General features: G+C 35.5%; 1 protein-coding gene across 6 annotated transcripts in view; it reads left to right on the top strand.

Moving 5' to 3' along the window:
* The window catches only part of ESRRG (estrogen related receptor gamma), a 158,922-nt gene that overhangs the window by 115,093 nt on the left and 31,193 nt on the right, over positions 1-12,636 (top strand). The gene's annotated exons all lie outside the window — the stretch shown is intronic.

Raw genomic sequence — 12,636 nt, forward strand, 5'->3', positions numbered from 1 at the left:
AGAGCATTTTTATTTAACCCATCCTCATTTTAACCAAGAGAGAGAATGGCATAGTATTTCAGGTTTCAATGCTGCTCTTTTTATGCTTCATTTATTAAACACTTTTTTGTTAAATAAAACGGTTTTCCATATCCACCTACAAATAGTCACATAGTGCCTATTTGTGTATCAGCTTTTGAAGGGCTTTATATGTGAAGGGTAAGTTCTATTTTTTTCATTCCACAAAAAGTGCAGAATTCTATAGAAATTGCCACTTTTAAAAATAACCTTGTTACTTCCTGGTTTGGTTAGCTCAGTGGAGCTAAACTCAAGAGGCAGCAATTGCTCAAAGCACCTGCCTTGCAAAAACTTCTCATTGAGTTGCACTGAAAAGTCTGTGATTGGACAGACACAGAAAGTCTAGGCGGGGTTAGAAAAGGAGGGCTTGCAAAAGCTTCAGACATTAAGACCGTTTACAGATATACCCCAATAAAAAATAAATGCATAATTAAATGCATGCACATGTTTATTGGAGTTATATCTACCAAATGGTGATTTTTATTTTATTTGGGCAGTGAATAGTCACATTAATAATTTAATGATGGCAGTCCATGCACACCTTCCAACTAATGACCAACGCTTTATTAACATTTAGTATAGTAATCCTTTACCTACCAAAGGATCCAATAACACTGCAATTGGCAGACAACTTAATTACCAAAATAACAGAAATAGCAGACGGCTAGTTAATAATAAACCATTGTTCTTAACCCCTTAAGGACACATGACGTGTGTGACACGTCATAATTCCCTTTTATTCCAGAAGTTTGGTCCTTAAGGGGTTAAACTCATACTCTTTACCTTTCTACCTCCTTCTTTCCCACTACTTACATCTTATATCTGGATGTAAGCTTGGTCATTCCTTTCTATTCCTTTCCTCCAACTTTTAAACTTCTGTTATGTCTTTAACCCCACTTTAATTTTGAACCTCCTCGGTGAATAATATCGTTTTCCATGTTTCCTTAAAACCTCTAATTTACAAACCACTTGCGTAGTGCAAGAGAGGGTCAATAACTAAAATAAAGGATTATTACACCACAGAAGTTGATGGTGGCCCGTGCCTATACAGGTATTATATAGAATGCAAACCCCAATTAACGCTCAGCGTTATAAACCACATGAAAGTTATGTGTTTGTCACAGGTGCCTGAACTGCCTTAAAGATAACTATGCCTCGGTTGGTTGCACATTTCTTTACAATCGACAGAGGAGATCTGGATCCTCAGCTTTACTGGACTACAACTCTCATGATCATTTGCTATCCACTTAATCTAATATTTAACGTGTCCCTGTTACTGCTTCTAGCACATCATTTTGTGAAGATTATTTTAATTCAAGAATTTCATTTAATTGAAATTTTACCTAGAATCCAGTGGGCGTACATGTTCTTGTATTATTTCCATACTAGAGTATGTATAAATTACCATCTGCCTAATTCATATAGTTTCCTATTTAACAGAGCTGTATAATTATTCTACAGAATAATATTTAATAAACAGCACCAAAAATCCAAGAATTCCTCCATACTGCAAATCTGCCACCTGAGCGTTTCACTCCTCTAAAGCAATCATGAGGGAGTCGAGGAAATAAAAGGTTTATTGGGATTTGTGGGGAGGAACATGCTTTGTGAAATAGTGCCATCACTCTCTATGCCCATCCACACTGTAAATATATTCTCAATGCCTATCTATGCCCAGCCACACTAGAAATACAATCTCAATGCCTCTCTATACCCAGCAATACTATAAATACAATGTCAGTATCTCTCTATGCCCAACCCCACTATAAACACGTTATCAGTGCATTACGTTGATAGTGTAGGCCAGACAGATTATGTATTTATATCATGCTTTGAAATCCTGTAATGAATGGGAAATTATGCACCCCTGGGCATTATTGGAGTCCGAAGTTTAAGCATACTGAAATATATATGTCATACGCTCCTGAGTGGTACTTGCTGCCATTTTAATGATGGCAGCCTAAATTGTTGCTGTCGGCAACTGTAACACCCAATAATCTGAAGCAGCACTTGGGCAATAAAGTCCCAATGCTGGTCTTACAGTGAAGTCTGCCCTTAATCCCTACAGTAAATATGACACAGATAAAATACAATTTAATAGATACAGTGCCTAAGCTACCTTTGACACTTTAGGTGCTATGTATAGTGTTTCTATGCCTCCCAACCATCCCGCTTTCAGTGGGACAGTCACGATGTTTGGGTGCTGTCCCACCAACTCCTTTTAGTTTCCTGGTGTCCCACATCTGGAGACACCAGGAAACTGTCCTCGGGCAGCACATCGCTGAGCAGAGGGCACTAGGACCATGCAGGGAGCTTTAGCAGCGCTCTCTGTGTTGTCCTGTAAGCTGGGGGCTTGCCTGTCAATTGTTAAGCCCCACCCCTTTCATATAAGACCACGCTTTGCACAGGTGGCCCCACCCATTGTGGACATCGCTAGTGATGTGGATTACATCACTGGCGACACCCCCTGAAGGTCAGGGAGAATATTGTCCCTTCTTTTATGTCCTGCATAAGGCCACGATGAACGTCACTGAGGATATGTCATGATGTCTTTGTGCTGGTATCAGAACCCTTCATATAACATTGTAAGAGTGTAGCTACAGACTGTCACATACAAAGACTGCACACAAGTAAAGGGATACCTTAATATAGGCCTCAATTTTATATTTTGGGATATACTTTTCAAATGATTTCATGTTTTTGGATAAACATAACATTATTTTTCTAAACATCAAAATGTCAAAAAATATATACATATATAAAAATATCCTAATATAGCAAAACAATATCAACATATTACAATATTTATGCAAATATTAAATTATTTTAAATGCTTATCCAAAAAAATATTTATTCATTTGAAAACCTATGCAAATATTAAATCAAGCCCATAATTGGGAGACACATGAAATGACCCAAACTAAACAAGTTCCCCTAGATGTTGCCTTACATGTTATTGCTCTCTCCACAACTGCCCACTTGCTATGTGTGTGTAGAACTATATGTATATATATATAATGCATATTCACAGATTATATTAGCTTCATATGTGACATCTAGCAATATTACAAATGAATACTTGTGTTCTGAATACATGATATTTACATTATTAATGCTAATGTGGCATTGTTTGCATTCCACATGGCATTAAACTAGTTATGTAGAGAAGCTCAACCAGGGCTGCATTTGATTTTAATAAATTGTACAGAAATCTGCTCTGGCTCTGTCCCGCTTTTTATAACAGAAAACACCAAACGCAATGTTATCTACCAAAACCCTTCTGCTGATTCACAAATAGTGTGACTCACCCACCCTTAGAAATGGTGCATACATTGCAGTGGCTGCAAAAAGAGGTTAAGAGTGTAGATCTGCTAAGTCTAGCAAGCTACGGTATAGTTCCATCTACCAGTAATACACTATTCCAAATAGCGAGTTGGGAAAGGGAGATCTGTGCCACGTGGAAAACAGATGTCCCTCTTCATATTTGCTTTTGTTGATACCAGTCATTTTGGCCCCTCAACCTTGGAGCCAGGCACAGCTATATATTAAAAATACATCCCTTTGCATCACCCATTGGTTCCCAATTACCTTTTGTAGGTGGCAATGCATTTACAAGCCCTCCTCCTCTATCCCCGCCCATACTATCTGTAGCTGCCCAATCACTGGCTCATTGAGAAGTCTCTTTAAGGCAAGTGCTCTGGGCAATTTCCTGCCCCTTGAGTATAGCTCCACTGAGCTAACCAAACCAGGAAGTAACAAGACTGGTTGTCTTATTGTCAGCCAGTGGGGTGTAACAAGGTTAATTTATGAAAGTGCTAATTTCTATTGAAATCTACATTCTTTTATAAAATGAAGAAAAAGAGGAAGCATACATAGGGGTCTAAAGAGTCCCTTTAAACAATAACACCCTAGACTTTCTGATTGTGATCAGGATGTTGGGAGTTGTGATTGTTGTAATAGCTAGTGAGATACAGGATGTAAAGGAATGATGAAAATATCATACACACATTTTTTAAACTTGCAAAGCCAGTATATGATCATTTATAAGACATTTGAATGAAAACTAACAGAAAATTGGCTGTGAACTAAACTGTTTATGTTGAGCGGTAAGAATAATTGTGTGATATTCATATATATTTCTTTAATCTTTTATTCTCTTTGCTATCTGATTTGTCAGGGCTAACCTATATATTACACATGCTTGAAATCTGCATGTAGGTAGCTGTGTATTATAGGAAATATAGGTCCAAGCATCTGTAGTGCCAGTTTTAGCCATCAATTTTAAATAAACTTTCACCTATATATAGTGCTGGTTAAATTGCTGATAGCAGAAATTCTATATTTACTAGAGTTTAGGTGATATTCTTATGCCATTGGCATAGAGGCAGGAACTACAAATATGTCAGCTGCCACATGTCGGCATTGCAACCATACACTTCCACAATGAAAGCAATGCATCCAATAACGGTCACTCAGCAATTGATCATGTGCTTGCAGTTGGAAAGGTAAAAAGATGACTTTGTCATTGTGGGAGCATACACGAACAAATATTTTCATCAAAGTACCTGATCATTTGTTCTAATTGAAAAACCGTGCCTAAAGTAAGCTATTCGTTTGTACGAGAGCTAAAATGTTCAAGTTCTAACCCAAATAAAATTCAGATGTTAAGAGTTTGTTCCGTGCATGCTTTCAATAGCATGAGCAATGTGTTTCTGCTGCAGTTAACTTCTGTCTGTCTCTCTAAACTAGTTTGTCTTTATGCTTTGAATGCTACAGTAATTTCTTTAATCAAATTGATGGAAGTCCCTTTCCCAGCCCCAACTGAAACCAATTTATTGGTCATGATACGCCAGCTATGTTGCTAACAGTCGTAACGAACTGTCAGGCAATATCGCAGTGAGGCTAATTTGAAGTCATTAGGTGTGCAGCGTACGGGTAACAATTTGTTACAGTGGTTAGGGGAGCAGCTGACATTTCAGAATGGCTTTGTTCAGAGTCAGAACTAGATGAGCTCAAGCAAATTGTAAACTAATTTAAACATCACTCTGTATTATAGCGCACCAACTACTTTGCCTGTACATTCTTCTCTAATAAAGGACCCAAATTAAGTCAAAAATGGTTAAATAGGTGAGTTTGAGTCTTATCTTTGCAAGCTACCTACATCAGGCAAATGTAAATGGAGCAATGAAGCTGGGAGTCACACACTCTGTGAAAGCCCAGAACCCGCTTTCACTTTGATTAGTTTGTGCAGTCCTGATATAAAACGACACAAAGAAAACCAGCTACTGGAAAGGGTTGAAATCAGCGTCTCAGGCTTGTGTGCACAGAAAACCATTAGTTTTCTTTGGTTGGTCACAACGTTTTTATTTAAAGGCGGACACTGCGACTTGGGCACGTAGCAGTGAAAGTTGGGAGATGTATATTTTCAGACACAGCGTCTAGCTTAATAAATATTTATCTGTTTAGATCTCATGCAGTCCTCTTGTTTGTTTGTATTGCTGGATACAATCAATGTCTGTGCACCCAGCACAAATTAGACTCTTAAAGGGAAACAATAGCTTAAATACAATTTATTCTTTGTTTGTTATATTTTGTAGTGCATTTGTTTAAGCTTCAAAAATCAGGTTACAGATGTTTTATGCTTGAATTATGCTTAATAAATGTTTTTATACCTGCTCTTAAATACATGTTTTGAACAGGAAGTTCAGAAATGATTGGCCAACTCTGTAATTGTCAGTAGGTGAAGGCTGTTTTTTTTTTGGTTTGTTTTTTTGATAACTGGAAATGCAGAAAAAAAAAATCAAAATGAGTTAATAAAACCAGAGAATATGTTTACTCCTAACTCCGTTTCCATAATCCATCTAAGTACTGTGCTTTCTTATATGAAACAGACATAGCCTGGTGTATCTCATTTCAATCGATGGCTCATTGTTTTCTTATTTGCAACTGGAGCAAAATTATGATATAATGTCAGAGGCAAATAATCTCAGTTTCATTAAGGGTCATGATCACTAATCAGCGAATTGTCATGAACTGATACTTTTTTGACTAAAATAAATGAATTTAAAAAAAATAACGTTATTTCAGCAGATTTTACAGTTTGTTTTTTTCCAAGCCATTTTTATTCTAAATTTTGCAGCTGTTTCTCAACCCATCACACTCACAGTTTGGTGAGTGATCTACAGGTCTATGGACATGATGGGGTGTGAAGGATCTAGAGCTGGTTTTAGAGGGGCCTGTAGCGTGACTTGATATATTTTCTGCCATAGAGTACACATTAAACTTCAATTAGTTTTATCTGCCACAAACACTCAACAACTGTATGTGGAGTTCATTTGCTCATAGAAATGCTATAATGTACAATATCCCAATAAAAGAATTAACAATGGCAATTGATTTCTAAGTTCGCTACATGGAAAGGAGAGATTCAAGCATCTGACGGGTAGCCTTGGAAACTGCTTTTGCCCATTTGACCCCATTTATGTTAAGAGACTAAATAGAGAAAGAGAACAATCCTTTTCTGTGCTTTTCGATAAAGGAAGGTCAGTGATATAATCTGTGCTTTGCACTATTTAGCCACAGATGACAAAAATCAAATTGCAGGGAGGACTCAACATGCTAAAGGGCAAATGTGATGTGCACTGTCTCGGAGATTCTACTCTGTTCATGAGTGACTGAAAAGCTTGGCTGAGCCAGAATGACAAAGGGCGAAGCAATGATTGACACTCATAGATATGTACCCAGGAATATGTATACAACAAATAATTTCAGTATTAGAAATAATATTATCATATTAGGCATATAGGATACTCACACCACTAGGCACGGGAAAAATCGGTTCTAGAGGTTCATATATATATATATATATATATATATATATATATATATATATAAATAAATATAATATATATAAATATATATATATATATATATAGATAGATGGGTGGATATTATAATAAATATTAGAGCTTCAATTATTTGAGTATGGCTCTTATATGAATCTGTCTCATGTATAGTTCCATGTAAATAATTGATAGAATAAAAAAAAACTGTTTGTTGTTGTATAGACCCATATTTATCAGGGTAAAAGGAATCCCAGGACAAAGTGCTAAATGAGGCAAAACATTCCATTGGTTTCCATGGTGACTGCTCCTTCTGTAGCACTCCTGAATTCCACACGCTTTGGCACGTTAAATGTGGTTACGTTTTGTATTTCCCCTGTTTACCAGCTTTGCCAGCTGCATCGGTTCTTCTCAAAACACTGTTCAATGATCCAGATTTTTAAAATATTGTTATGGAACAGAATTGGTACTCACTGAATACTTTGCCAATGGTGATCTGCAAGGCATGGTTTGACAGCATTTGTCTGCATGTCCTTACCTGTACGTTATTTCACCTGTATTCACCTTTACATTCCTCTATAGACTATAAGCTTGCACAGTTAATTCTCTAAAATATATTTCAGTTTATTTCTTACAAAATAAATGTTCTTTTACACTTTACTCGTTATCATTTATTATATCTAAATGCATATTTATTAATTTACTATTAATATATTATATTTTTATGAATTAATAATATTCAAATAAGCTTTATGAATAAATGTGGTCCTGACAATATCATTATGAAACACAATGCAAAATGATACAGGTTGATATTTCATGTTGCAATCAAGAGGAAATGCTAAATCTGGCTGTAATGGAAAGGGATGCATTAATATGTGCATGCTTGTGTGACTCACCTGGAACAACAAAGGAATAGCCTTTTAAACTGCAGTCTTTATAATGATTGGATATGGTTTATTTTAATCTAATGTATCTTGAAAACCATTTCCATTTATCACAGGATCTCCCACTTAAAAAATTCTGTCCGTTTCAATTCTCACTGGAAAACGTGCACTTTTATTAGTCTGAAAAATGCTTGTCTTAGATGCCCAATCTACAGTAGGGGTGCAAAAAAGGTAGATCCCCAGATGGTTTTTAACTGCAACTTCCATTGTGCTTTGTTATTCTAAAAGCATTCTAAAGGCAGGCAAAGCATCATGGGACTTGAAGTTCTACATCATCTGGGGATCTACCTTTTGGGCACCCCTGATCTACAGCATGTTAAAGTACCTTGAGGTCAACAATTAATGTAACTAGCACTAACCCCTAGCCCTAACCTGAATTTTAGTTCTAGTACTAACCTTAGGCTTAGCCCTGATCCTGTTCCTAACTGTAACTCTAGCCCTAATATATATATATATATATATATATATATATATATATATATTTATATATATATATATATATATATATATATATATATATATATATATATATATTTATATATATATATATATATATATATATATATATATATATACACTCATAAATGAAAAAAATCAAAATGCACTCACAGGTCTTCAAATTAGTGGACAAATTGGTGCTTTATTTGGTCATCAAAAAAGTGTACAAAAATCAATCGACGTTTCGACCCTGCCGGGTCTTTTTCAAGATCATATATATATGTTTATATGTTTATATGTTAAAATATAAAAATGGGTCATATATGAAAAATATCTATATATCAAAACAAATCTCTATATATCATTAATATATCATTAATATATATCATATATTAATGATATATAGAGATTTGTTTTGATATATAGCTATTTTTTCATATATGACCCATTTTTATATTTTAACATTTAAAAAACTATTTGAAAAGTTTATTAAATCATTTGAGAAGCGCACCCAAAATATTAGTAAGGTATACAGTGGTCATCATGTTATATATTATTTTTAGCTTCTTTATAAAAAAAAAAATGCCTTGTATGTTTGTACAATTAACAAGTTCTAGGCATATTTATATGTGCATATTCAAGAGTCCTAATGCAATTACACATTCAAATAATTTAAATCATCCCCCCCCCCAAAAAAAAAAAATTATACTGCTTGTATTCAAGACATTTGTTTTCTTCTTCGAAGTCTATATCAAGGTGAAGTTAGTAGATGATAAAATTGTGCTCTTACTAAGTGTCCGGTTCACATTTATGCGCATCTGAACAAAAGAGGAAACAAAAGGAAAATGTAGGGAGAAAAATACTGCCTTTATCAGTAAATAGAATTAGCCTACCAGCATTTATAAATCAACAAAATTGAAAGTATTCTGTTTTGAAGCATGACCATGCCTTATCTAAGGGTCGGAACCGATCACTATAGCATTAGGGAAATGCTTGACTTTAGGTAGTACAGAATAAGGACACATGAACTGATGATTGTGTCCTAATAGTCCTCTTTAAGAATGACAGCACCCCACCATTAGCATCCTTTTATATCCGTAGAAATTGCTCATGCCTCGCTTTTCTGGTTCCTATCTGCCTGTGTCTTTCTTATTTCTCTTTCAATTTTGTCTGCGCTCGGATAAGCTCATGCTAACACAATATGATTGAGCTGTAAAATGGAATGCTGTCGCCTCTAATCTCTTTTATGTAGATATGAAGGCACTTCAACATACCACTTCAGTCTCTCTCCCTAGCCATCACTGGTCCGGTTATTTTTTTGTTGTTATTTATTTTATTTTTTTTTGGCAGAGGGGACTAGATCCTCATAGAGACTCGGTCAAAGGTTGAAGCTAGGTTCCACAGAGAGTGATAAGCAGATTACAAGCCTAGTGAGCAGATCTATAACTGTTATTTATGTCAGATTAAAATATTTAGATGTAACTTCGTTAGCCGAAATACAGAAGGTGCTTAGTCAGTTATTGAAACAGCTTCCTCTCTAGCTGTGATGAGCACTCAGTAATCCACCCGAAGCTGACCTATATACAAACTATTGAGAGTGGTAACCTGGGAGAGATGTGTCAACATTTTACAGATACAATGTTACCATTTTATATATAGAACACAAAACAGATGTGGCAGATATAGGCGTTTTACATTTTTTCATATATATTTAATTTAGCTGCTGGATACACTCTGTGGGTACTCCCAAAATCCCACCACAAATTGTAATCACCAAAAAACACCCAAAACTTGGAGTCTGGTTGGTGTTAACACCTTCCAGGCTCCCAGCTGGAGTGCAGCTCTTTATCAGCGTATATGAAGTGTATCTCCAAAAGAAGAAATACATAAATCCCTTACCCCTTTTAAAATTGTGTTTTAGGGGGTATACATACAAATAAAAAGAAAGAAACAGATAATAGTACAATACTCTATAGTGTAAATGGACTATATTTTATGGTCTGTGAGTGAAAAAATAAACTCACAATCTTAACAGCCCTTTTAGATTAAGGCTCTAAACTTCAGCGTTTCTGTGTCTTTAAGGTAGACAACTACGCCCCTCTTATAGCTTAGGTTTCTCTCTGTTCGTCCACCTTGGAGTCTGGTTGGTGTTAACACCTTCCAGGCTCCCAGCTGGAGTGCAGAGCTTTACCAGTGTATATGAAGTATACCCAAAAAACACCCAAAACTTGGAGTCTGGTTGGTGTTAACTGTACCCAGTGTAAGCAAACATTAACAATTAGTCACACTCTTAGAATACTTCATGTTGGTGAGGGATAGCTAACCAGTTGTTGCATGTATGTCAAGGGAGTGTACGTTGGTACTCAATATTGTTAGAATGAAGTGTGCGTTGATATCCACTGGGAGGAGCAAGGCTGGAAATTCACAATCTATGGTTTAAAATGTAACAAATTGGTTCATTCTGCAGACGTGCACGTACTGAAATACTGTACCGAAATCTACAGTCCTGAATTGTACAGGATCAGTGGTATAGATGCAGCACAGTGCTGGTTACCTCTGAAAAGGTTTAGACGTTGAAAATAAAACAATCAGGGCTTTGTGTTAATTTTAACCCAAAACTTCTTTTTTTTTTCTCAATAACCTAAAACTTTTTTTTTTTTCAATAGAAGCGACATATAATTGACCACAAGGCCTATAAGAACACAGAGGCACAGTGCACCTTATATGTATGGTACTTGTATTTTAAAAGGGATTCTCAGCTCTTGCACTTTATGAAGTCGCTGCTACATTTCTTTGACAATTTTGAAATTATTGAATACATAATTTTTAGTGCTATTTATTTACTTTAATAGCATGCTATCACCTATGCAAGTTTAGAGGCTACTTAATTTGTATATAATGCATTTGATGCAAAAAGCAACAAGAAAAAACATAGTAGCTTTCATTTAGTTAGTAGAAAGTTTTGACACTTAGTCGCAGCCCCCGTTACACATTTTAGTTTCCTTGTCACATTCTATCATGCTAATTTCGAATCTAATCCGAATACATCAATACACACAATCAGTGTGGAATAAATTAGGAATCAGTTTAAATCTGCAAAGACAAGAGACTGGGTAAATCCCTTTACATTATACATCTCCGCTATATCATAGATCAAGAGTTGAGGCGGCGATGACTGACTTCTGGCACTTCAGTAATCTACCCAAATTTATATAATTTTTTAACAGTGCTGTAGTTGGTTGAGCGCCATCAGAAACTATGTCCACAGCAGCTAGCTTACCAAAAACTATCAAACTAGTTTAGAGGCTATTTTTGAAGCCAGTATTTCATCATTTAATGCCTTGGGGTTTGGAAAATACCTTATTTAACCTAGATGCATATAATTTCCTGATTTCCAAATTTAGATAACTTGCCAGTTTCCATATGCTTTCCCCTATGTAAATCAGGTTTATGGGCAGTGCTGTGTAATGGGTTTTCTGTTTGTAACCCTCCCTTCCTCGATTCCATTTACATTGTACACCTTCTACACATTAACAGATGCACACATAAAATAAGTCTGGAGCTTACTGATGGTCCTTATATTAAATGATCACCAGGAAAGACACATTGATATTTTCTTTATTTTCCAAGTAAGTCCTGAAATTGAGCTATTACACCACATTGACAAAAACGAAACAAAACTGTAATGTACAACATGTACAGAACTAAGTAAAATCGTACTTAGGAGATATAGGCATAGAGCTTCACCTGGTGGACCCTTGGTGAGACGTCTAACCAGTAGCAAACGGTTTGACTGCTTAAGTGTGGAGTGAGCACAGAGTGCAGTGTGATGTGATGTGAAATATCAATGACCTTTTCAATTCATTTTTTTAAAACTTAGTGTATTACCCAGGTTGTATTTAATTTTGCTTAGAAGAAATAATAATATATGTATACTGCCCTATGCAGGTTATAACTGCCTAGAAAGTCTATAATGCATTCATATGTGTTTTCGTTGACCTACCTTTATTATAGGGTTGTCCAGTGAGTTCACTGATAATTTTATCAAGGAGCTCTACCTAAAGATGCTAAATAAAAAGTTTAAAATAAATAAGCTCTAGATCATTTCCATAGGTAGAGAGTGAATTAAAAGTTATTTTATAAATTTAAGATTATATTAATCGATATTTTATTATTTCAAAGTCTAACTTTTCAAAACAAAACACACACACACACACACACACACACTCTTTCTCTCTCTCTCTATCTCTCTCTCTCTCTCTCTCTCTCTCTCTCTCTCTCTCTCTCTCTCTCTCTCTCTCTCATTAATTACCAGTTAGTTTAGTCTACATATCTCATATTGTAACCTTGTT

This window comes from Pelobates fuscus, chromosome 2 (assembly GCF_036172605.1).
Source record: "Pelobates fuscus isolate aPelFus1 chromosome 2, aPelFus1.pri, whole genome shotgun sequence".
NCBI lineage: Eukaryota > Metazoa > Chordata > Amphibia > Anura > Pelobatidae > Pelobates > Pelobates fuscus.